The sequence below is a fragment of the Micromys minutus genome, assembly GCF_963924665.1.
Source record: "Micromys minutus genome assembly, chromosome: 13".
Taxonomy (NCBI): Eukaryota; Metazoa; Chordata; class Mammalia; order Rodentia; family Muridae; genus Micromys; species Micromys minutus.
The window spans coordinates 31,366,118-31,390,318 of record NC_137982.1 but is presented as its reverse complement, the minus strand read 5'-3'; the positions used below and the strand labels follow the sequence as shown (position 1 = coordinate 31,390,318).

Here is a 24,201-nt window from a genome sequence, read left to right as displayed (position 1 = left end):
GAGAGAGAGAGAGAGAGAGAGAGAGAGAGAGAGAGAGAGAGAGAGAGAGAGTATATGTGTCAGTATCAGAGAATCTGGGTACTTCTGAAATTACCCAGATAGTATTGCTTCTCCTACTTTGTATGAATGTACAATAAAATCCAGGCATTGAGTCGGGTTCCTTTAATCCCTGTACATAGGAGTCAGAGGCAGGTGAATCTCTCTGAGGCTAACAAGGTCTATTCAGAGTTCCAGGCCAGCCAAGGCAATATAATTAACCAGTTTCTCTCTTTCCTTTCCCCCACCACACACACAAAAGGTGCTTCAGCAAGGAAATCAGAAAAACAAGCAAGCAAACAAAAGCAGAAATTACCCTTGTCCACTGGACTAGATATTTTAACTAGATTTAACTAAATTTCATTTGCGCAACTGTGTCATCTATTACAGACATGGTCTCACTCTTGTCCTGTTCCTGTAGCCGTGACTTTTGTCCTAAGTCTTCAATGTCCCCTTCTCGCTCTCAGTCTGGACTCCATAATGGGAAATTGGTCAGTGAGATACTAGTAATCATGTTAAAAAGTAGAGCTTTTCAAAGGACCTGTGCTCCTCCTCCTGTCTGGCAATGCTGCCAAAAGGACATTCTCGGGTGAGTAAGACCCAGGGGAAGATGGAAGGAAGCTGTGCTCCAGCCATCTCAGCCCAGACCATACCCGCTGCCTATCACTATGTCAACGCAAATGCACATTACAGCCAGAGTCACCCAACCTACCCCAGACAAGAACAGAGGAGCCACCCAAACGAATGCCAATGCATGAGAAATTAAGCCTTAAGCAATTAAAGCAATTAAGAAAGGGCCAAAGAGATGGATCAGTGGCTAAGAGCACTTCCTCTTTTTAGAGGACATGGGTTCAATTCCCAGAACCCATATGGAAGCTCACGACCATGTGTAACTCCAGTCCCATGGGACCTTACACCCTCTTTCAGCCTCCAGACACTGCACCCATATAATACACATACATGCAGACAAGCCTTAAAACATGTGAAATAAGTAAGCCTTGCTTCTAAAAGGAAGACTGCTCATGAAGGTCCTTAACTGCTAACTTGCAGTGAAAGCTTATACAGAAGTGCAAAGTACCGGAAATACAGATCCAGCATCAGTATGAGTCACATATGTTAGGTTGTGCCTACAAAATGACTTTTCTTTTACTGAGACCATAAGAAATTCATCTATATTTTATGCAAGTTACCAGGTATTAAATAAAAAAAAATCATCCTGGGTTGATGTACATTTTTCCAGAAAAAAAAAAAAAAAGTCTTCAAATATAGAATATAGTCTTCTAATGTAAAGTAGAGAAAATCAAAGGTGTAATATTCTAAGTTGATGAATTGGAGTAATTTGCTGTCACTTATCCATACCACAGTTCTCAAGAAGGGACACCTGTTAGCACTGAACATGCAATCATTTTTATTATTTAATACAAAGGTACAATTAGATGCAGGCAAGAGATGTGACCCGCATCACAATTCTGCCTGGCCTTTCTCTACCAGATATCTTTTTCATTATCCCAGGCCTTTTGTTCCTTCATGTTTCTTTTGTCTCACCCTAAGTTCTGGAACAAGCTATTTACAATCTGAATAATTAGCAATCAGGGTGGATCTGTGGTCTTTGGCCTCATGTAAAGGAAACATTGTCAGATGCCTTAACATGACATACTGAAACAAAGTTTCTATACCCCCAGGACTTTCCCTTTCTTGAAAAAAAAGTTTTAAATGAATCTAATGAGGAGTGAGTTTTCTACTTCTCAGACACTTAGGAGTCTAACTAGAGTAACAAAAATGAAACTTCATTTAAAATGCAAACAACAGAATGCTTTGGGTATTCATTAGCTATTTTCGTACAAAATGTTCTATACATTAGTTTACAATGAACACTCCCTGTGCCTGCCTACTGGAGAACAATCCATCCCCTCTAGCAAAAGCCAAGAGTCGTTTTTTCAATTTTTTTCTTCCTTCCTTCCTTCACTACTTCTTAGATGACCCAAAGTGAAAAGACCCCTGTGACAAAATTTAAGCCAGGAGAGTCAAAAGACAGGAGATGGTTAGAGGATGGGAGGCCATACAAATGTGAGGCCTAACAGCCCAGGTTTGCTCTTCCTGGTTTTCAAAATGCACTAAACTCATAGATATGTCCCCTTAGAAGGCCTCCTTCTGATGGAGAAGATCTACCTTCATTGAGCAACTCTGTAGACAACACAGAATTGTCACCTTCAAGAGATGAGCTGAGTATTTTTTAAATTCATTTCTTCTGTGCACATTGACTAAACGGCTACTGCCTCTATGCTGTTTATCACTGGTGGAAACAGAAATCAAAAAGGTCAGACTGTTCCAGCTGCCCTGGATCTCGGGCTGTCCCTTTCCCCTGACGTTTTCTAAAATGCCACCAAGAGTAACGCTCCAGACATATCGGCTCTTTTCTCTTCGAGTTTAGGGAAGATTTGCAACGTTTCTTTCCTAGAGAATATGTGTTTGGCATTAAGACTGGTCTCCACAGACCAACCCCTGAACTCACCACATCTGATGGTCTCCTCTCTCAGCTACACAAGCAGAAATGAGACCAGAGAGAAAGGCAGTACAGAGACAGGAATCCTTCACTCCAGAGTCAGGTTGAAGCCCCTGGACAAAGGACACCTCAGTGTGCCAACACAATTAAGGATTTCCTTCCTTTCTGAGTATAAACACAGTTCTCTAGGAATCACACCAAAATCTCCATTTATAGTAAAAGGCATGTCCTAAGCTCCTCATGCAACACTTGTGGATTCCTGATTTTTTTTACCTTATCAAATTATAAACACATCCAAGACAACTTTAGAGCCTATCATCTAATTTATCAGAAGAGAGGAAAGGGGGCAGGGGAGATAACTTGGTGGATAACGTACTTGCTATGTAGCCATAAGGGTCATATTCCCAGCCTTATGTAAGTAGTTAGTAGTCCTGGCAGATCGTAGTACCAGTGTGTGTGTGTGTGTGTGTGTGTGTGTGTGTGTGTGTGTGTGTGTAGGTGGGGGGGTGGAACTAAATAGCTCAACCAGAATTCAAGTGAGAGACCTTATTTCATAGGTTGGAGAAAAGATGGAGGAAGACACCCAAGTCACTAGCACCTGTGTGTGAACACACACTTGTGTGAACACACATGTACATATGACACACAGATGAGAGAAAATGATGGAGAGAGAAGAGAGGAGTTTAATAGCTCTTTCAGATACAACTTAAGAGTCAGTGAGATGTGGTCTCAAAACAGGATTTTTGTCAAAATGGTTTAAAAAAAAAAAAAAAACCTGAATGTTTGACAATTCCGAATGGTTCAGCAGGTCAAGGTGTTTGCTGCCAAGCCTGAAAACTTGAGTCCAATCACTGGGACACACATGACGGGAAATAATAGTTCACTGGTCATCAGTCTGGCAAATGTCCCCTCCCTCAAATGTGTGACAACCCATTTCTAAGTCCCCAAATTTCACTTCCCTGTGAGTTTGCTTTCCTTTCACTAGGACTGACCAGTGAGGTTTTTTTTTTTGTTTGTTTGTTTTGTTTTTTTTGTTTTGTTTTGTTTTGTTTTTGTTCTTGTTGGTGGGGGGGTTCCCCCTTAATAAATAGGAAGACTCAAGAATGCATTTGGGCCTCGGAAAATCATGCTGACACCACCGTCTCTTGCTACTAAACTTAACAAATCTTCATCCAAGGGCTCTTCATTTTCTCTTAAAAACAAAACCCAAAACCAGGAAATTTTACTGGTTTTTACAGAGGAAACCAACTCTGGCTATAAACCGTACTAACCTGAGCAAAACACGGTAAAACTGAATTAATTACAGCCCCTCAAACAGCTATTAACAGCAGGCAGTAGCCTGGTACTTGCTGTGGTTTCTTGGCTGGCTTCCTAGTGCCTACCTAGGTCCTTGTCTCATACATTAGCCTTGCAAAGAAGCTCCCTTCCCACGGGAGAAGAAAGGTCAGTCTCCAGTCTTCCTTGCTCGCCAGCCAGAAGCCTTCCTCTTTCCAGAACTAAAGATTTAAAAGAAATAAGGCAGTGTAAGAGTGCAACAGCCCTGCCCTCTGACTACAGCACCGGCAGAGAGGCCGGCAGCTGGGGCGGACACCTGCTAACTTGCAGCAGTGAAGAAATCGCAGGTTCTGGGATGGGGTTCTTCGAATCATTTTTGGCTCATTATTTTCAAGCTAAGCCTTTTGCCTTCCCCAACATTTCTGTTGCCACTCAAGAATATTCCGGAGAAGATCTCTTTCCCGATGCCTAGAATGGTGGGTGAAAGCTGCAATCCCAGAATTGCAGACACTGATACAGGGAAACAGATTCAAAGCCAGTCTAGGCTACCCAGTGACAAAAGTCAAGAAAAAGAAGGGCTAGTGGTTGCCACACACATCGTGAATCTCTGTCCTCAGGAGTCAGGAACAGGTAGACCTCTGTAAACTTAAGGCCAACCTGGTCTACATAGAGTTCTAAGACAGCCAGGGCTACACAGAGAGACCATATATCAAAAGGCTCAAAAGGAGGGAGAGGCCACCCTATATCAAGAGACCCAAAAGGAAGGAGATGAAGAGGAGGGGGAGAAGTGGACAGCAGTGGGGAGGACACAAAATTATTTTTCTCTTCAGCATGTCAATAAACTGAGCACGTCCCACATTCTGTACCTTAACTTCTTATCACACCTGACACAGGGCAGGCCGAAAAGATTTTTCTGTCATATACCAGCTCTATTCATATGTTTAAGTTTTCACCTTCAGATTTAACATAAACGAACTAAAAAATGAACAACTTACTTACATAACAAGCCAAAAATCCCTTTATGCAACTAAGCCACCTTTCATCACAGGACAGACCAACATAAATGAGCTCCTTCACTTACACAAGCCCATCCTGTTTGTCTGAATACATTTTAACAGAATGCAGGAACAGCCAGCCCCAGGAGTGACTCAGAGTGTGACCTACATAATAAACGGACGAAGTCCCGCACTGAGGACCAGCCAGGGAATTCAAAATGGCAAGGAGCCTTCTGAGAACATTTATCTGTTTTGTCCCAGAGATGGCTTCTTATCAGATTCTTCTCTCTAATCACAAAAGATGCCACCCTTTATCAAGCTGTTATCAAATCATTCAGACCAGCGCCAAGTGTCCATATTATCTGAAAACCTGTTTACCAGGGGGCTGACATCCGCCTGGGAGAGCAGGCCTGAAAACAGGCCACGCCTGGTCAGGAAGATGCCCATCACCTGGCTCAGACCATTCCTTATTCTATTCCTTCATCTGTAAGTTACTGCCAACAACAACTTCTCTGACCATCTATTGAAGCCTCTGAAATGGCTACATTCAGAAAACATATAAAACTTATAAGTACAAAGCTACCATGGTGAGGAAACATTGACTTCTATCAAATTGATTTTATCTCTCATTTTACCTAATGTTCAAATGGAAAACGTTCCTCCTCCACCTCCCAAATGCTAGAATTATAGAGGTTTGCCACGAAGCAGTTTAATGGGTGCTGGCCTTTGTGTACATCAAGGAGGGAAAAAAGCCAAGCTACCCTCCAGCCCTCTGTCTGAATTTTTACTGAAAGGATCCAGACCTTATATTGATTATTATCAGAGGCTTGTTCTCCGGACTCTCTATTTAAACAGCATAAGACTTCTTGTGACGTTCAGTTTCTCAGGAGAACGAATGGGAGAAAACTCTGTGCCCTCTGCTACCTCAGGAGATAGCCCTCTTGCTATCTCTGGCAAGGGATATGGTGCTCCACAAGGAGGGAGGTGCTTAGGTTCTGTTTCTTGTTTGTTTGATTTGGTAAAAGTAATCAATTTACAAAGACTGAGTTCTTCCAATGCCAATCAGTTTGCCACAGCCTGGTCACCAACAGTCATACTCAGGCAAAGACGGCAAGGTTAAAATACTGTAAAATTTAGCTTAATTTCAGCCCCTGCTAGTAGCAGAATATCTGACTTGTCTTCCAGACAAAAAGACATGGTGTTTATGTACGACATAGTTAGCAAGGAAAGGGTATCAATACTGCAACTGTATGTATCTAATAATGAGCCACACACCATAGCCGTGTATTAACATAAACGTGTTGATGAAAATAATATAAACATGTAATACAGAATAACCCTCTGGGATAGCAGGAGAAGGGAAATAGCTACATATGTTATCGATATTTCCCCTGGACTGAAGGAAAACATTTCCAATATTCTACAGCTTGGAATTTACACTCCATAATTATGCAAGGTGACAAATGAAATAATTCAATAAATAAGCTGTTGATTCACTTCAGATAAATTATTACATAAATTACAATAAAACAGTAGCATGAACAGTTTTATTTAGAAGGATCTAAAATTTGAGACTAGTGGAGACTATCTAGCAGAACCTTGTCTCAAAAAACAAATAAAAATAAAAATAACAACCATTCCACCTAGCTCTTTCAAGAAAGTAAGAAAAAAAGGTTTCAGTGGATGTCAAAAATGTTGCCTTTATCTATGAACTAGTCATGTGCATATAATAAAACTCAAGTATTAAAAAAGAAATTACTCCAAAACTAACACCTTACACTTCTAAATACTACAATTTTTAAAAAAATAAAAGTTACAAATTTAGATATTATATTAACTCCACATCAAACTGAAAATGTATTCATTATGTTTCACTCTCAAGTACAAAGCTGGGACATACAGCCATTTTCAATGTTTTCACTTTCATGCCTAAGAAAAAAGAATCAAATTCTGTGTGTCGATGTGTAGGGCTTCTTGTACAGGTCCCCAGCAATTCTCAAGGCCTCTCTCTATGAACAATGGTTTCTGTGAGAACATCTCATCGGTTTCTAGAACAGTCAAGGCACCCTTGCCCTGTTGTCATTCTTGGTAGCCTTCAACTGCAGACTGGACCCCATGAAGCCCCACAGTCGACCTTCACCACACCTGGTGTTTACAAGAAGACCCTACCTGCCCAAAGCTAGCATATGCCCACACACTGTTGTCCACCTTCAGACCATGCAGGTCTAGTGGTCCCTACAGATATAGTCCACCATAAACAAACATTTGATTTCCTCCACATTCCCATGGATGAACATGCCTGGATACCCTCCATGTTCCAGTGGAATAGAACTCTATCTGGATGCCCACCATATTCTTATGGACTAGGGCTCAACATCAATGCCTTCCATATTCCTGCAGAAAAGAATCCTGTCTAAGCTCATTTGCCTAGAGTCTGAACATCCTGCCCAGTCTTTCTCCTAAAATCTGGCTTCTCACCAATTAAAAGGATTTTCTGGTGTGTCTTACAAAGACCCCACTCTTCCTGAAGAAAAGACCTTCATGCATTTGATTCCACTGAACATTACTGTCCTGCTCAGAACCACACACTAATGAGGGTGCCAAGTTTCGGTGTCAGCTGGAACATGGGGCTATCACTAAAATCTACATCTGTGAAGGGTGCTCAGAACCCAGAAGGACATTACACTTGTCTGATGAGTCACCAACCTCTCGGAAGAGCCCTGTCTCCAAATTTTATCCATATTTTCAGGACAAGAACCTTGTTTAGGAACTAGAAAGATGACTCCATAGTCAAGAGAGCCGGTTACTCTTTCAGAGGATCCAAGTTTGGTCTCAGAACCCACATCAGGCGGCTCACAACTACCTGTAAGGCCATGGAACTCTGACTTCTACACACACACACACACACACACACACACACACACACACACACACACACACCAGGTATACACTCAGATACATACATACATACCTATAAAGATGAACTAAATGTTCAGATAAAGAGGAGGAGACTTGTTAGTTGGCATCGCTAAGGCTTAGTGCTACCCCAAATGGCTGTGTTAAGTAGATTCTATGAATTTCTTATCACCTATAGCCAATATGAAAAGAGTGCCTTATCTATTTTTTTTCTCAGCAACATGTCTCAGTTTACAGATTTAAAGTCGATTTGCTTTATGAATTCTTAATTTATTCAGTCACAAATAAAATTTATGTCAAAATGTTGAATTCTAATTAAAAACCTAAGCCTAAAAATCAAGACTCAAGCAAGCGATATAGACTATTCACCTTAAAGTGCAAGTAAAATTATAATATATTACACCATTAACAATGCAACTGAAAAGGCAGCATATTACTCTTCGACTTAACACACGTCTCCAAACTTCTGAGGAGCACTGCACAAAGATGCCTCTGTAACACACTCTCAACAGCACTTTGACGTGACCGTATGTTCATTAAAAGGAAGTATGACTACTTACATACATAAGGTACATAATGAATTCAGTATGTGTCTAGAGTTGGCTAATGCCACTAAAGCACAAGCCAAAAGCACAGACTATAAATCAAAACGCAATTTGTCAAAGTTAGATCTTAATATGATACAGGTTAAAAATAAATAAATAAACCACCAATGTTGGTGAAGAGAGCTGAGCCCAAACTGAGACCAGGTTGCAACTGATATGCCTTTGTTCTATCTATATCTTTGGCTATTCCTCTCCTTCTTCCACCTGGAGAAGTACAAAATTAGCGTGCACCAGGCATTCTTCCTTCTCCAGGGGGTTTCTATCACTAATACTGTTCTAAAGACTACTACTCTTTTCAAAATGCTGGCATAACCCAGTTGGGCAATCACAGGGTTTTTTTTTTTTTTCCCTAAGACTATATTATTGAAACTTTCAAGATCTAGATTATCCATAAAACAGAACTTAGAAACAACTGACATTACTTTATTCATACATCCTCTCACGGTAGACTTAACAAGAGCCCAGGAAAAGTAGACTAACAAAATAGACAAACCACAAAGACAACTACCAATAACATAAAATTCAGGGACTGGACACAGGGTGGGAGAGCGCTGGGTGGGTTGTGAAGGAAAGGGAAGCAAAGGGTGCACCCCATTCTCCTCAGTTCTCTTTCTACTCTAAGGCTCCTTCAGAGCAACATGAATCTCTTCAAAGACACTCGTCCCCCGAACCGGTTTTCTATATCTCTGTCAAACAATGTTTTACTCGCGGGACCCCATGACTAACACAATTCGAATGGAATATATACTTCTCCATGATGCAGGCCCTCTGTGCTACCTCTCAGTGTAGCTTCTGAGGCTCCACATGGCTGCTGCTTCCTAGGCAACCTGAGCTTCACACCACTGGCCAACATGATTCCTTTTACATCTCCCCAACTACCTTGACTGTACTATCTTAAACTGAACGAATTATTGCACACGTAAGGGAGCTTTTCTAGACCTACCTCACCTAGGGTGCCATATCTAGATGCAACTGTATTTGGCTCATTGCTTTTCTACAGCTTCTCTTTGTCAGGAAGTCTTCAGAGAATACAAAGCATTCTGCTATTTGGCTCAGTACCTATGATACTGTCCGGCTGATAGAGATGCAATATAGAAATAATACAACTAAATATATTAGAAATAAGTGAAATTGAGGGCTAGGAATATCACAGTTTCTAGATTACTCGCCTAGCATACTCCAGGCCTTGAATTGATTCCAGCACCACTAAAAGTAAACAAAATTGGTAAGTCATATATATTTTTTTTTAAAAGTAAGAATTTATCATTTCTAGGTTTTAAAAAAGGAACTAAAATAGTATTTCAAGTTACTATTCAAAATGTAGTATAGTCACCTCAATATTTACAAACTAATACAATACAACCAATATTAAAGAACAGAGCCCAGAATTAAAAGAAATCCTTAGAAGGTACAGGTAGTGGTTTTGGTAACTGTACAGAAATTCTTTGAGACATTTACAGACTTTGAGTCTGGTTTTTAATTTTTTTTTTGTTTGTTTTTTGGGGTTTTGGTTGTTTTTTTTTTTTCTTTTTTTTTTTTTTTTTTTTTTTTCTAATTGGTGTGTGATTCTTTTTTCCTTTGCAAGGTTTTTTACAAATGTTTAAAGAAAGAAAAGATAGTATTGATACTCACAGTGGAATTCCCATAGGTGTATCAATGATAAGATGCAAACTAGATGTGAGAAAGAAAAACTTGGACTCACAACCACAAGTCAATATCAGTCAACTCCTCCCCAGGAATCCTATCAGTTTAGTGGTAGTAGAATGCAACTGAGCTCCTCCCCCTCTAGACTTCTCATACACTTCTGAAGGCCTAGGGTAGTAAAAGTGACAACGGAGGAGGCACGGATGATGGTGCCAGATTCCTTAATGGACAAAAAGTGACACACCGAGGCACGCACTCGTCATTCACTCAGAGAGTGAAAGTCAAATGCTGCTTCAAACATTTCTCTAGAGCTCACTCGACAAGTGCAATACTGTGGAGTAAAACTCACTCTGCTTTGCATGACTTCTCTTTATCGGATGAACTAAACATACAACCCAGAGAACAGCTCAGTCACACAAAGTATTCTTTGGAGTTTGATGACACTGAGTTTTCTAGAAGATGCCCATTCTACTCTGGACAGAAAGAAATCTGAAAGCAATGTGAGAGGGGTTCCACCCTCCTGAGCAGGAGAGCCCCACTCCTGGCTTCACGCTCCCTCATATTGCTTCCTCTAAGCCTTGGAAATGTGCCTCCTACAGAAGGTTAAGTATCAGTTTGAAAATGTGGGGCAACGGGGTCCAGAGGCCTTTCTGATCCTCTTCCTGATGAAGCACTGAAGCTTCATGGAACATGAGTTAGTTCTAAGATCTGACCGTGATTCTTAGATGAGCCCTAACCAAACACAAGCCACAGAGGCCAAGAGCAGTCGCTTCTTTCCCAAGCCTTGTCTTCATTAATCAATAGACGTCTTTGTTGCTGTTGGTTGCACCCAGAATTTCCAACCTGATCTCCTGTAGTTTGTGGAAAGCACTGTTCAGGAAAAATCCTACACTAGTGAATGATCTCGAGTAGGGCCGGCTGGAATCACAGGCCCAATCCATCTTTCTTTTTCTCTTTTTCTTTTTTTTTTTTAATTGAACAACTTTATTTTTAAAAACAAAGATAAATGTACAGATTTTAAGCATTTTTGCATAAAAGTATATGAATTTATTTTTGTCAATGCTTGGTTTTTTTAAAGGTTTGATAGTGTGCATTAAGATCTTACTAGTTACAATGAGCATAAAGTACATGTAAAACAAGAAGTAACCTGAAAATAGTCAAAGTTTTCTTGGTGTGTAAAGATTAAGCATAATGGTTTTTTCTTTTCTTTTCTTTCTTTTCTTGAACTTCATATAGTCTGAGTTGTTTCTAGGGTGTTCAGAGCTTTCTGGGGTTAGTATCCAATTATCAGTGACTGCATATTATGTCTGTTCTTTAGTGACTGGGTTACCTCACTCAGGATGATATTCTCTAGATGCATTCATTTTCTTAAGAATTTCATAAAGTCATTGTTTCTGATAGCTGGGTAGTACTCCATTGTGTAAATATACCACAATTTTTATATCTATTCATCTACTGAAGGACATCTGGGTTCTTTCCAGCTTCTGGCTATTATAAATAGGGCTGCTATGAGCATTGTGTTACACGTGTCTTTGTTGTATGTTGGAGCTTCTCTTGGGTGTATGCCCAGAAGTGCAATAACTGGGTCCTCAGGTAGTAATATGTCCAATTTTCTGAGGAATCTCCAGACTGATTTCCAGAGTAGTTGTATCAGTTTACAACTCATCTTTCATGACTCAGAAAATTTAGGTTTAGTGTTGATAAAATTGATGGTGACCATGCCATAGAGAATTAATATGGGCACGTAGTCTCAAGTCTATAGCAGAAAGTGCACATATTGAAAGAAACTTCCCCAAAGCAGGCAAAGGAACAGCTGAGAAGGAGAAAGGTCCACTCAGAGATGACCACTGGGGTACCCAAAGCAACATCCTGGGTGTGGTTACATGTTCAAGGAACTGAGTACCATAATAACAACAGTGGGAAAGGTAAGTCTAAATTAAAACGTATTGGGTAAATTAATTCTGTTCACATTTGGGTGGGGTAGGAAGCAGACAGGGCCAAGGTTAAATTAAACGCAAATGCAGCAAATTAAAATAATTAGACTTTAGTGCGTGGGGTGTTTAATTGCATCTAGGTATTTATATTACTTTAAATATTACTCTAAATTGTATATGTATTTCATTATGCTTGTTAATAATGTTTATACTTAACTTTAAAAAAAAAACGGATGTCTTCTGCTACTTTAAATTTTGACATAATTGAGGAGACATTTGCTTATTTTCTTTTTATATTTAAAGACCACAATGGATGCAAATTTTACAAAGGTATGATGAGAAAAAAACAGTAGCAAATGTTTAAGTGAATATTGATCTTGCTTTACATAACAGACATACATATTTCATATAACTAGCATGTCTGTATGCGTACAATCACGTTTAGTGAAAAAAGCTGAACTCCTACAAGTGGTATGTGAATGACCTAACAAGTATTTTAATAATGTAAATTATAATAATGTAAACTATGATCCAAGTAAGCATTATAGGCTGAAATAATGATCCTGCCAGCTCGAGAATATATGTTGTGTGACTTTACCTTTTTTTTTTTTAACAGTTTTACTCATAGTATTGTGCAGTAGCGGATGCATGCCAGTTTGCGTATGCCAGTCTGAGCACAGCTTTGTGGAATCACTTCTCTCCTCTGCCATCATAGGAGTTTCAGGGATCAAACCCAGCTATCACGGGTGGCAAGAGCCTTTACCAATGGAGCCGTCTCATTGGCCCGTTGTTCTGTAGTAAGGTAGCTTTCTGCCACACTTCTACAGCTGCAGGTAGAGAGGTGATTAGACTGCAGTGTAGGATTTGTTCTGTTTTGTGTTGACTTTTGGTTTTTGCGTCTTTTATTAGTCAAACTAATGTTTCTTATTGCTCTTTCTCAGAAGGCCAAACGCGTATCCCTCACCAGGCTTTTCATTCCTCTAAGCCAGCTGCTCTCCACCATCAGCAGGGTTCCAAAGTGGAGTCTTTGGTCCCTGCTCTCGGCTTAGCATTTTCATGGACAAACAAATGGATTGCCTAGGAAGGCTGCTAATGCTAACACTAAGAGTGATCAAAACCTGAACACCTACCAAACTCACCAACAGGTAGGTAGGTAGACGTTAAATTATACAATGAAGTTTAAAAAAAGTGATCAGTCCTCACCGGTTTCTGATGACCAATCATTACAAAATTCTATCCCCTATACACATCTTCAAATTTTAATGTCAAATATTTGTCTCCCCTTCTTTCTAAATGTGTCCTGAACTGTATTTCTAATGGGATAGTTTTGAGATGAACACAACTGGAAGTTTTCATTGCGTCTCAAATGTAGCTCTTTGAGCACGGACTATACATGACTATTCTTCTCACGGTCTCTAAAACAAAGGAGGACAGCCCCCTGAAGCTTAAAATCTTAACCTCATGTTACAATTAACGAGCTCCATCTCTAAAATGTTTTAAATGCACTATTATTTGACCCATATGAAAATGAGATTTTGTTTCAAGAAGTATTAATTTTATGTATTAATATAAGTACGGCCCATCTATTTAAAAGACTATAATTAACATGAACCTTGAGTCTGACTAAGGAGATTGGCATTCAGAACAAGCAGATGATATGAACCGGGTTTTAGGAAATTTACACAAATCATAGGATATTTTACATAAGGATAATAAAACCACTGACAACTCAGGGAAATAATTTTGCGTTTTCTGTACAGATCTGGTGGATGTGCCATTTTATGGCACCCAAAGAAATGAAACAAGATCCATTTTACCAGATGAAAAGCAACTCGACTGCAAAGTTTACTGATGATCTTTCCATGGCACTATATGCACTATGATCTAAGAATTAACATGGTTATTGTGTGCAGTGACATGTGTGACTTGCCTGTGTAAGTACTGTCATCTATGACTTTGAATATGGAGGCCAGGAGTTGACACAGAGTATCTTCCTTTCTCATTCATAATGAAAGAATATATTAAGATTGTAAGACAAAAATAATTATTAGGAGCTTAGGGAGGTGACTTGTGGAGAAGAGACCTTCCTGTAAAAGCATGGAAGCCTGAGTTCAAATCCCCAGCCCTCACGTTAAACCATCACGCACCAACACCGTGGCAGGCCTACAGGAGATCACTGGGGTTTACTGGCCACCATCCTAGGCCAGGGCACTGAGAGACCCTGTCTCAGATAAACTAGGCAGAAAGCAACAGAACAGGACACCTAGGTCTCCTCTGGCCTCCACATGTGCACACGGGCATGCATACTTCCACATACACATATGTATACTTACTATATGTGGGCACATGTTTGTAGCTTTAAGAAGACATATTCATAATGGTCTAAAGCAAAGTAAAATGAATTTGATATTCACTTGGCAGCATAAGCACAATGACAAACTATGTGAAATATCTTTCAAGGAGAATGTTTACACATATCCACTGACGTATACCCTAATGACAGTAATAAAACTGAAAATAAAAATGAACTCTGCTCAGTAATATTTCCTTGGAAATATGACTGATGACATTAAATAAAAGTTACACACATGAATTTTAAAGTTGCATTATATCTAAGAACACCATATGTTCCTTCTTTGATCAAAAATTGCTGGGTCAGAAGATATCCCTAAGAGGGTAGGAATGACTCAAACACCTTGTCAATAACCAACACCTCTCTATTTAAACGTAGGACCCACTCAATCAAAGGAAAAACCATGCCTGTTACTTGAAATCTTGCCAACCATCCAGGGTTAATGAAGTTATGAATCTTGGAGAAAAATTTACAGCTCCCCCTTTACTACCAGCATGATCTCCAACTGCACTTCAAATCAATTCCAGCACCTAAGGCTCAGAGACCACTGAGGAAAACGGGCAGAAAGAATCTCAGAGCCTGAGGAACAGGGAGTTTGTTGTCACATTGTATCTCCTAGAAATGTCAGAAACAACAACCAGAAAGTTTCACCAACAGGACTGCCTAATCATGACCTGAACAAGGATGCCACCAGTGGACATGCTTAACACGAATAGTCAAAAGCTCATGAGGCCTCATCAGCCCCACACAAAGAGGCGCAGGTGACTAAGGAATGCTGAGAGCAGAAGAAAGTCTTCCCCAAGGTCAAGAACACCAACTGGTTATCCAATACCAAATGGTCAGCCCCGAAAACATGTATGGATTAGGAGGAGTAGATGAGACAGTTTGGAGGGAGAAGGGAATAACTGATATAATTATATATTATCATCTTCAAAAATTAAAAACAACCTTTACATTATTTTTGCAAGCCAGGCATTGTGGCACATGTCTAAACTGATATTAGCACTCGGAAGACACAAATAGAAGCCAACATGGGAATATCTTTAAAAACAAAACTAACCCTAATTCTTTCTTTCTTTTTTTTTTTTTTTAATTTTACTTGTATATGATAACGTCCCAGTTTAATTCACAATCCTTACTGACATACATCCATATAAATCTGGGGTCCCTTTTCTGAAAATACACTAAAATTATTTATGCTTGCCTGTCACTGTGTAAAATGTTGATAGAGAACACTCACAAACTCATACCACTATTTAAGCACACTTATTGTTTTAAAACAAAGTGGCTCAAATAGAAACAAAGCTCAAAAAACTACACAAAAACCAAGTAAGATTAAAGTTGTTAATTTTACCAATCTGTGGGTCCCATCTCTTATTATTTTTAATTCTTTTTCAGACAGGTTGTCACTATATAGCCCAGGAAGGCCTGCTGGAGTTCCAGGGCCACCATCACATCCGGCTTCTCCCTCTCAAATGCCTGATACCCTCAGAGTTTAAACAATTCTACTGTTAAATGGAAGGCTGCCCTGGGTGGAGATATTGTCACAATAAGAGTCTGTAATAGAGAGGTACAAGGCAAGCAGACAGCACCACTGGGTGCTGCCATGCGCTCCAGTTAGACCAGGCTACCCAGGTTTGTTGGGCTCAGCGGTTGACCTAGAGCTTGTAGGTCATTCTTACTTTATTGGGTTTTCTTTTGTTCCATATTTGCTGTTCCACTATTTTGTAATTATGGCAAGATTTAGTTAGCCTAAGAATGCTTAGCCACACCTCAAACCGTCCGATTCAAATGCTTTTATCCTTCTGAACATATGCCTAATTTCCACCTACAATTATTTTAAAGATATACAGTAAGTCAGCTGTAAAGAGAGGTGGGGTATGGGACTGCCACCACCCTTGGGCATAGCAGAGGTGAGTAGGCAGTTGCTCAATGGTGGTGGGTAGGACCAGCTAGTGAGTCTTCTCCAGGAAGCCCTTGCAGCACCCAAGGCATTGCTGATACACCACCTCGAAGTCAGAGTCATTGCCATAACAGGGAACTTCAATAATGAGCTGTTTCTGTGGATCATGGCTCCCAAGTAGTTCAAGTTTAGCTTTGCAGTTTTTAACTTAATCCTTTTTCTATTCAAATCTCTCAGATTGCTTTCATCCATACATAGTATATAATCGAATGTAGCAAAGTCTTCTCTTGCAATCTGCCGTGCAGCGTGACCCATGTGGATGCCATGTTTTCTCATGCAGCTCTGCCCTCGATAGTCAGGGGGTTTCCCCACTTCATAGGTGGATGTAGCCGCACTGTCTATCCTCCAGTTATCCGAAACCTTTTCATCAGTGACCAGTTTCCTGAACACTGCTTCTGCAATGGGTGACGGACAAATGTTACCGAGACACACATACAGCACTGACTTGGACCCAACCTCTGTCATGTTTCGGTGCTGATCCTGGCGCCCAGAAACCGCGTAGGAATGTGGCGCATGCGCACTGCCCAGGGTTCGGCCGGTGGACCTCACCCTAATTCTTCGTATTCAGAGACCTAATATGAACCATAGACTCAAAGATGCCCATGTGATGGGCACATTAAGAATGGTGGCGAACCAGTAGCACTGGCTTTTGGGAAGGAGCTCAAACCACACCCTGAGCTCCAAGCAGCCGACAAAACCTAGAAGGGGAGGGTTAGAAGAAGCTGTCAATGGTGCCCGCCTCTGCCCGCCTGCATTACCGTAGAGATCCCCGAACTGGCCACCCATTCAGATTTCCGCTGGTCTCTGTCCGAAATGTCTACCTCTTCCCAGGAATTCCGGAGCTACTGTGCCGTGTTGGAGGGACTGAAAGGTTTGTTCCAAAACACAGCTGTGCGACTCCACCTGAAGGAGTTGTATGTGGCTGCGGCAGAGGGCTCTATGTGCTCCTACCCTGGCTGGAGCCGCGACTACTTTCAGGTGAAGCTGATTCTAGACACCTAGGAAAAAGAGCCCTTGGAGGAATGTCTGGCCTATCCGACTGCGCATCTGCCCCAAGGATCCCTGGTCCCCTACCTGTCCGATGCTGTTGAGAAGGCTAGTGAGGCTGAGTCAGGGTCTTGTCTGGGGGAGCAGGTGCCATACAGACCACTGAGCTCAGCCCCACCACTCCAGCTCTGTGTGGGGTTCAGTGGGGGCACTAACTGCCCTCCTGCACCTCTTTCATGTAGCTGTGCAGAGAAAATTTTCTGGTGTTCCAAAACCTCTCCAGATCCTGTACATGTGTAGCCAGCCCCTCGCCCTTCCCTGAGTTGGAACAGTTTCTGTAGGCCACCGTCAGGAGGTATATAATCTACAGGTGTTAGAAGAGGTGTGTTAGAGAAGAAGTAAATCCTCGGTGTGCTTCAGGAAAAGCACCCCCAGCTGGAGGCTGTCCTGATGGGGACTCGACTTACTGACCCGTACTTCTGTAGCCTCGGCCACTTCAGTCCCACCGACCCTGGCTGACCTTCATTCATGAGCATCAACCTGCTGCTGGACTGGACCTAAAGAAACATCTGGAAATTTCTGCGGCAGCTGTTTGTCCCATACTGCATCCTGTGTGACAGAGGGTACACATCTCTGGGGAGTTGTGAAAACACAGCGCACAGTCCAGCCCTGAAGTACTTGAGCCCAGGAGGCCACCCTGTCTACCATCCAACACACCTTCTGAAGAATAAGGATAGGAAAGGAACTCCCCCCATGTGATCTCACACAAGCTGGGGACAAGACAGAGGGAAGGGGGCCAGCCTGGGGTAACCTGTCATGCCAGTAAACTGTACCTCACAGAGAGAGAGAGAGAGAGAGAGAGAGAGAGAGAGAGAGAGAGAGAGAGAGAGAGAGAGAGAGAGAGAGAGAGAATTGAGAGAATTGAGAGAATTGAGAGAATTTTCTATTCTTTTTTGGAAAATTCATAAATAACAGGAAAGACACAAGCAAAGTATGCCTACATGCATGGTTTCCAAAGGAAGCAAATGGTTAAAACAGGAAAGTTATAATTAACTGAGCTAATAAATGAAGAAAAACAGAAAAGAACTAATTTAGAGCCCGTCAGCCCTAATGGAATATTCCAATTAGCTATGCAAGGATAACTGCAGAGGAGATGGGATGCTAAAGTTGTGGTACAGGGTACCTGCATCCCTCCTAGAACATCCCTGACCCATGGTTTGGCTGTGCCCCTTTAACTTTGGCAGCAGGGCCACTCCCTCTCTGCCCAATAAACCCTGACACCTACTTTCTCCCTCCTGTGTCACCCTGACCCTTTCAACTGGGAGTCAACTCAATTTAGCGTGGTGTGAAAGGAACACTATGTGACTCCAAGATTTGTACTTCTGCTTTGGTCACTTATGTGTTCGTTGAGGTTAACCAGCCACTGCTTAAGAAGTCTGACTGTCCCTCCAAGGACATCCATGCCAGCTGTGGGATGAGAAGCATGAAGAGGAGCCAGTGATAATATACAGGTGAGCACTGCCAGCCAGCGCCACAGCTACTGCAGCCTTCCTCCCCAAGCCCCAAACTGAACAGTAAGTAAACACACCTTTGAAAGTCCCCAACCTCAGCAGCTAGTGATGGCGCTGTGAATTTAACATCAGGTGAGAACCACAAGACTCGCTCAGCTGTCTCCCAGCCTATGAATGACAACCCTAGTGTCAAGCCACTGCCCTTGGATGCCATTTCCTACCCAGCAGCCATTTATTGGTACAGACAGTGTGGGGGACATAGCAAAGGAATCTATTGTTAACCAAAAAGAACTAATCAAGGGGGGAAACGGGGCTGGAGTGTTGGGGGACAGAGACAGTTGAATCTCAGTGAGTTGGAGGCCAGCCAAGACTACACAGTAAGGAGAGAGAGAGAGAGAGAGAGAGAGAGAGAGAGAGAGAGAGAGAGAGAGAGAGAGACAAAGAGAGAGAGAGAGAGAGAGAGAGAGAGAGAGAGAGAGAGAGAGAAAGAGACAGAGAGACAGAGAGATGGGGCGTTGAAATAAAATTGGGGATTGGAGGAGGGGAGACGACTCAGTGCTTATGGGGCTAGATGCCAAGCCGGGCAACCCAAGTTCAATTTATTTTTCAGCTTAATTTTATTTTATGCATATAGATGTTTTTCCTGTTTGTATATCTGCACCACATGTATACCTCTTGTTCATGGAGGTCAGGAGAGGACGTCAGACACCTTGGAAGGGAAGTTACAGATGGTTGTGAATCATCATGTGGGTGATGGGAACCAAAGCCAGGACCTCTGAAAGATTAAGTGCTCTGATCCATCTCTAGCCCCATTTTTTGAAACTATATCTCGCTAAGATTTTTGTCTGCTTTTTAGTTTGTCAGCACACGTTTTGAAATAGGGAGACCTTTGCTTTGTAGCACGGGTTGCCCCTATATTCATCCTTCTCCTGCCTTAGGCTCCAGGGTGCTGAAAAGTGTACGCATACACATGGTAGGGTCCTTTTAGAATCTTCCCATTTGCAGAGATACAGCTTACCAAGCCTCAAGTCCTTGTACATTTGAGGCGAGTCCCCTGCCACTGAATAGCATTCATACCTTGCTTTTATTTTGGTTTGCATTACAAATAAAACATAAAAGACATGTGGCCCGTGACGGTTTCTTATTTGCAACCTTCAGTCTTCACCTCTTGAACCCTGAGGTTGAAGACATGTCTCCACTACCTCTGGAATATTTAGTCTGATTTATAAATCGAATTCTCATTCAAGGATTTGTTAAAATTATAAAGCTACAAAAGACATGTGAATGTGACCAGATATTAAAATACTATTCAGCACTGGAGCATGGTTATATTTAAAATGGAATCTTTGCAGACATAACCTAAGTTCTGGGAGAAAACTCAGCACTACGGTTCATGCCCAGCATGCACAAGGAAGGCCCCCAGTTCGAGGTCCTCGAATTTAATGCTTGTTATGTGAGTTATGGAAAGAAGTGGACAGAGCATAGGTCAAGTCTGATAGCTTGCAAGTTTTCAAAGGAGCAAGCTGTTTTATCATATCGTGTTTCTGGTATCATATTGTATAATATTCTTTTCATTTATTTCCTACAGATAATAAAAAAACATGACATGTTGAGCTGTCTTCTTTTAAATCATTTTTAAAGAAATGTCGACAGGTATGGTGCCGCACGTCTTCAAGTCCGGCACTCGGAGACAGAGGCAGGCAAACCTGTTAGCTTGAAGTCAGCCTAGTCTACATAGTGAGTTCCAGGACAGCCAACGCTACACGGAGAAACATTATCTCAATAAATAAAAAAAAGGGGGGGGTAGAAAAAGAGAGAGAGAGGAGAGGGAGGGAGGGAAGGAAAATGAAAGGAACATTATTTTGTGTATGTGGGTGTTGTGCATACAAGTTTATCTTGTGCACTTCATACATGTAATGCCCCTGGGTGCCAGAAGAGGGCTCAAATACCCTGGTGCTGGTGTTCAAAAACTAATTTGTGGTTTAAATATGAAATGTTCCCCATGGACTCAAATATTTGGATATTATCTGGTGCTGCTCGGACAGATTGTGGACCCTTTAGGAGTCTCACTGCAGGAAGAGGATCACTGGGGGTGGGCCTTGAGGTTTTACAGCCTAACCCCACTTCCCACATACTTTCTGTGATTAACTAACTTCCTGCCCCTGCCACCAATACGTCCCTTGCCTACCATGCCTTCCTGTCTGTGAGAGCCAAAATAAACCCTTTCCGCCCTACAGTTACTTTTTGAGGAGTGCTTTATCAGAGCAATGAAAAAGAAAGTAAGCCATCAGTGACGGACAGGAAAGGTGAGGATAGCACATTCGTCATTCTGCAAAGTTCTCAACTAACCAAGCACCTGTCCATATTAACCCAGTATTTAGCCACATTCTCCCTTCCTTCCTGAAAAACATGGACAATGATATCCTATCCCAGCACACATAAAGGGTTGAGTTGACTAAAATGACTTATGAAAATTACTTAGAACATGTACTGTTAACTGGCACCTATGTAGTGAATTATCTCAAAACCGGATAGGCCCCTAACTTTATGTTACTGGCAGATACAACGGCTGGTTAATGAATTCCATATTTCCTTTGAGACAAATAATCATGCAGAGAGGGCAAATGTGCGGGTTTTAATATAATAACTGTTGCCTTTGATCCCCTACCCTCTCCCCACCACCCCCGTCCAAGAAAAGGGCCGTTGAGCAAGAGTGGGAAAGGACAGATTCTACCTCTGAACCCACCAGCTCTGTCTGCTCAGGCTGATTTATACAACCCCGAAGACCCTGGTGAGTTTTCAGCAATTTTTAAACTTTCATATCCACCGGGTACACTCGGAATCATCAGTACCTGGGAGTGTTGCTCCTGATCAGATCTACTTCTGGAGCATTTTTAAAGCATGTCGGTACGAGAATGAACGCCTGGTGTTTAATTCGTGCTTGCCAAGTGAGCAATAAACAATTGCCAAGTTTCCTGGGGGCTCCTGCGCCCCATCATCAGGAAGTTAAAGCATATGCTGAGTGTTAACCCCGGGTAGACACAGTGTGTCCTATTTATTCAAGGTTTCCTTTGAAGGCACAGCTTATAAGTTTTGTTTCTTAGGGGGATATGTCAAATTTCATTTAGCATTAGTTGGTATCTAGATATACTGAATAGCAAAAAGGCAGCATTTGAGGGCAAAAGAAAAAAAATACGCCTGCTATATGAGCAAGGATGTCAGCTTCATTTATGTAACCAACAGAAGGGAAGAAGAGAAATATAACAGGAAAGAGGACACTAGGAAATCAAGAAAGAAAAAAAAAACATGCTTTATATGAACATCCAAAAGCCAAAGACATTTCTCTGAAAGCATCTTGTTTTGAATCTTGAAATTACAAACATTATCACTTACTTGGAACATGTTCATAGGCACAATGTTTTCTCTCTCAAAAGGTTTGGCAAATGTTTTTGGAAAAATCTTGAAAATGTAACTGCATAAGCGGATGCTTGCTCAACTACTGTTTCCTTCAGAACATTGTCAATGAAAACTAGAGATGGGTTAGCATAGAACCAACCCAAATATGATAATACTTGGAAAAATGACTTCTTTATAAAGGTTTTTTTCATGTATTTGCTTATTTAAACCTTAAAAATAGGCTATAAGTTAGGTATCGTAGCCTAAATTCATCCATATACAGTGTGTGACTCAGTATACGGTTAAATTTGTAAAGTGGCTCTCCACAGGGACACTGACTGCCACTATATGACCCAGTTGCTACACTCATTCATGCTGAGTTCAGTCACAGTCCACTCACTTTCAATGCTAACTTAACTGCACTATATACAGTGAAATAAATCATTTATTTGTCTTTTGATGGATATTTTTCTTATTCCATGTTTTCTTCTATCAGACATGGGATTTGGTGAACCAAAACTCCTGGTGCACATGTGTAAAACTCTTCTGGGGCCTACGAAGTGGCAGCATGCTGATACACTTCTCACTGTGCGTCCTGCCGCTCTGCAAAGGGCTGGCATCAGCTTTGACAGCACACTGTATAATGACTTTACCACATTTAAAAAACAAATCGTATTTTACTTTAAAAAAATCTCGATGTGTTAAGACTTTTAAAAAGAGAAAGATCTAAGAAACAGGGACAAGAATTGAGTGTGGGGCAGTCAAAGACAACTTCAATTTATTGATAATAATCTGGGCTCTAGACCTCCAGAGTCTTTATTATGCTCTGTAATTTACATGTATGATAGATGTATGTCCTAATATGTGTTAATATTTATGTAGCTTTAAACTTTATAAAACCTAATAAAACCCTAAAAATGGTCAAAGCCAGGAGGATTATTTGCAAATAAAGCTTAGTGGATCTATTTTTTTTTTCACTTAAGATAAGAGATTACAGTAAAAAGTAGTATTAACAAGTTTTTTTTATTATATTGTGGAAATTTTGACTGTTCTGAGTCCCCGGAATAATATCCATCTAACCCAGATGAGACTGGGCACACACAGGGTAGTGGGGACATAGACAATAACCCTCTTAAATCAATAGCTTGGTTTCTTTTTAATGATCTCAATAGATCAAAAATTAAGGAAATTCGACCTTGAGAAATATATTTTTTCTCTTGATGAATACGCTTATTAGGAAAACATTTAAATAAATCAGATATCAAAAATTAAATAAAATGGCTATTTCCCCAGTGACCAAAAAAATAAAAGAAAATAAAAAAAATTTGGGTACCTCAAAAGTCACGTGAACATCAGTACAGCGCCTCACCAGTCATGCTCACTGATAAAGCACATACCTGGACCACTGCATGCATGTACCGTGCACATTTGAACACTGATAAAGCACATACGTGGACCACTGCATGCATGCACTGTGCACATTTGAACACTGATAAAGCACATACGTGGACCACTGCATGCATGCACTGTGCACATTTGAACACTGATAAAGCACATACGTGGACCACTGCATGCATGCACTGTACACATTGGAAGCACACAAAAGGAGAAATCTCTAAAGAGTTTGATTGTAAAAATCTAGGCAGATAGTTTTGTCTATTCTTCTTAAAATATAGTACATGACCCTATATGCCACATGAGGCTCAGCCATTCTTCTGGGGAACACTGCTCCCCTTTAAAGAGCTTGCGAAACTGCAGTGGTAGTCCAGAGTTGAAAACAGGCAATGAGACCATACATCAGCGGTGCTCAGTTACCCATTCAACCCATTTCCGTGACTCTGGAGACATGATTGTGTCTCTCGGCATTAATTAGCTCAACCCCTTTGCTTACAGGTATGGGAAATAAGGACCATTGACATTATCTTAGATTTCACTTATGTTCCTAGGACTCCATGAGAGAAAAAAATAAAACCAAAAAAAAAAAAAAAAAAAAAAAAAAAAAAGAAAAAAAAAAAACCATGTCGAGTAATTGATTTCCTTTTACATTTTCAAAGTAGATAAACACATCAAAAGACTTTCCTTT

At 41.0% G+C, this 24,201-nt stretch overlaps 1 protein-coding gene and 2 pseudogenes across 5 annotated transcripts in view; 1 reads left to right on the top strand and 2 right to left on the bottom strand.

Annotated features, from left to right (window-relative positions):
• Positions 1–24,201, bottom strand: part of GPD2 (glycerol-3-phosphate dehydrogenase 2) — a gene marked incomplete at its 3' end in the record, with an annotated part of 127,255 nt that overhangs the window by 35,394 nt on the left and 67,660 nt on the right. The gene's annotated exons all lie outside the window — the stretch shown is intronic.
• Positions 16,214–16,689, bottom strand: LOC308429289 (low molecular weight phosphotyrosine protein phosphatase-like; annotated as a pseudogene). The gene has a single exon. The product of its transcript is annotated as a low molecular weight phosphotyrosine protein phosphatase-like (transcript).
• On the top strand, positions 16,729–17,511 carry LOC308428758 (FAD synthase-like; annotated as a pseudogene). Its single transcript has 2 exons — positions 16,729–16,758; positions 16,813–17,511. The product of its transcript is annotated as an FAD synthase-like (transcript).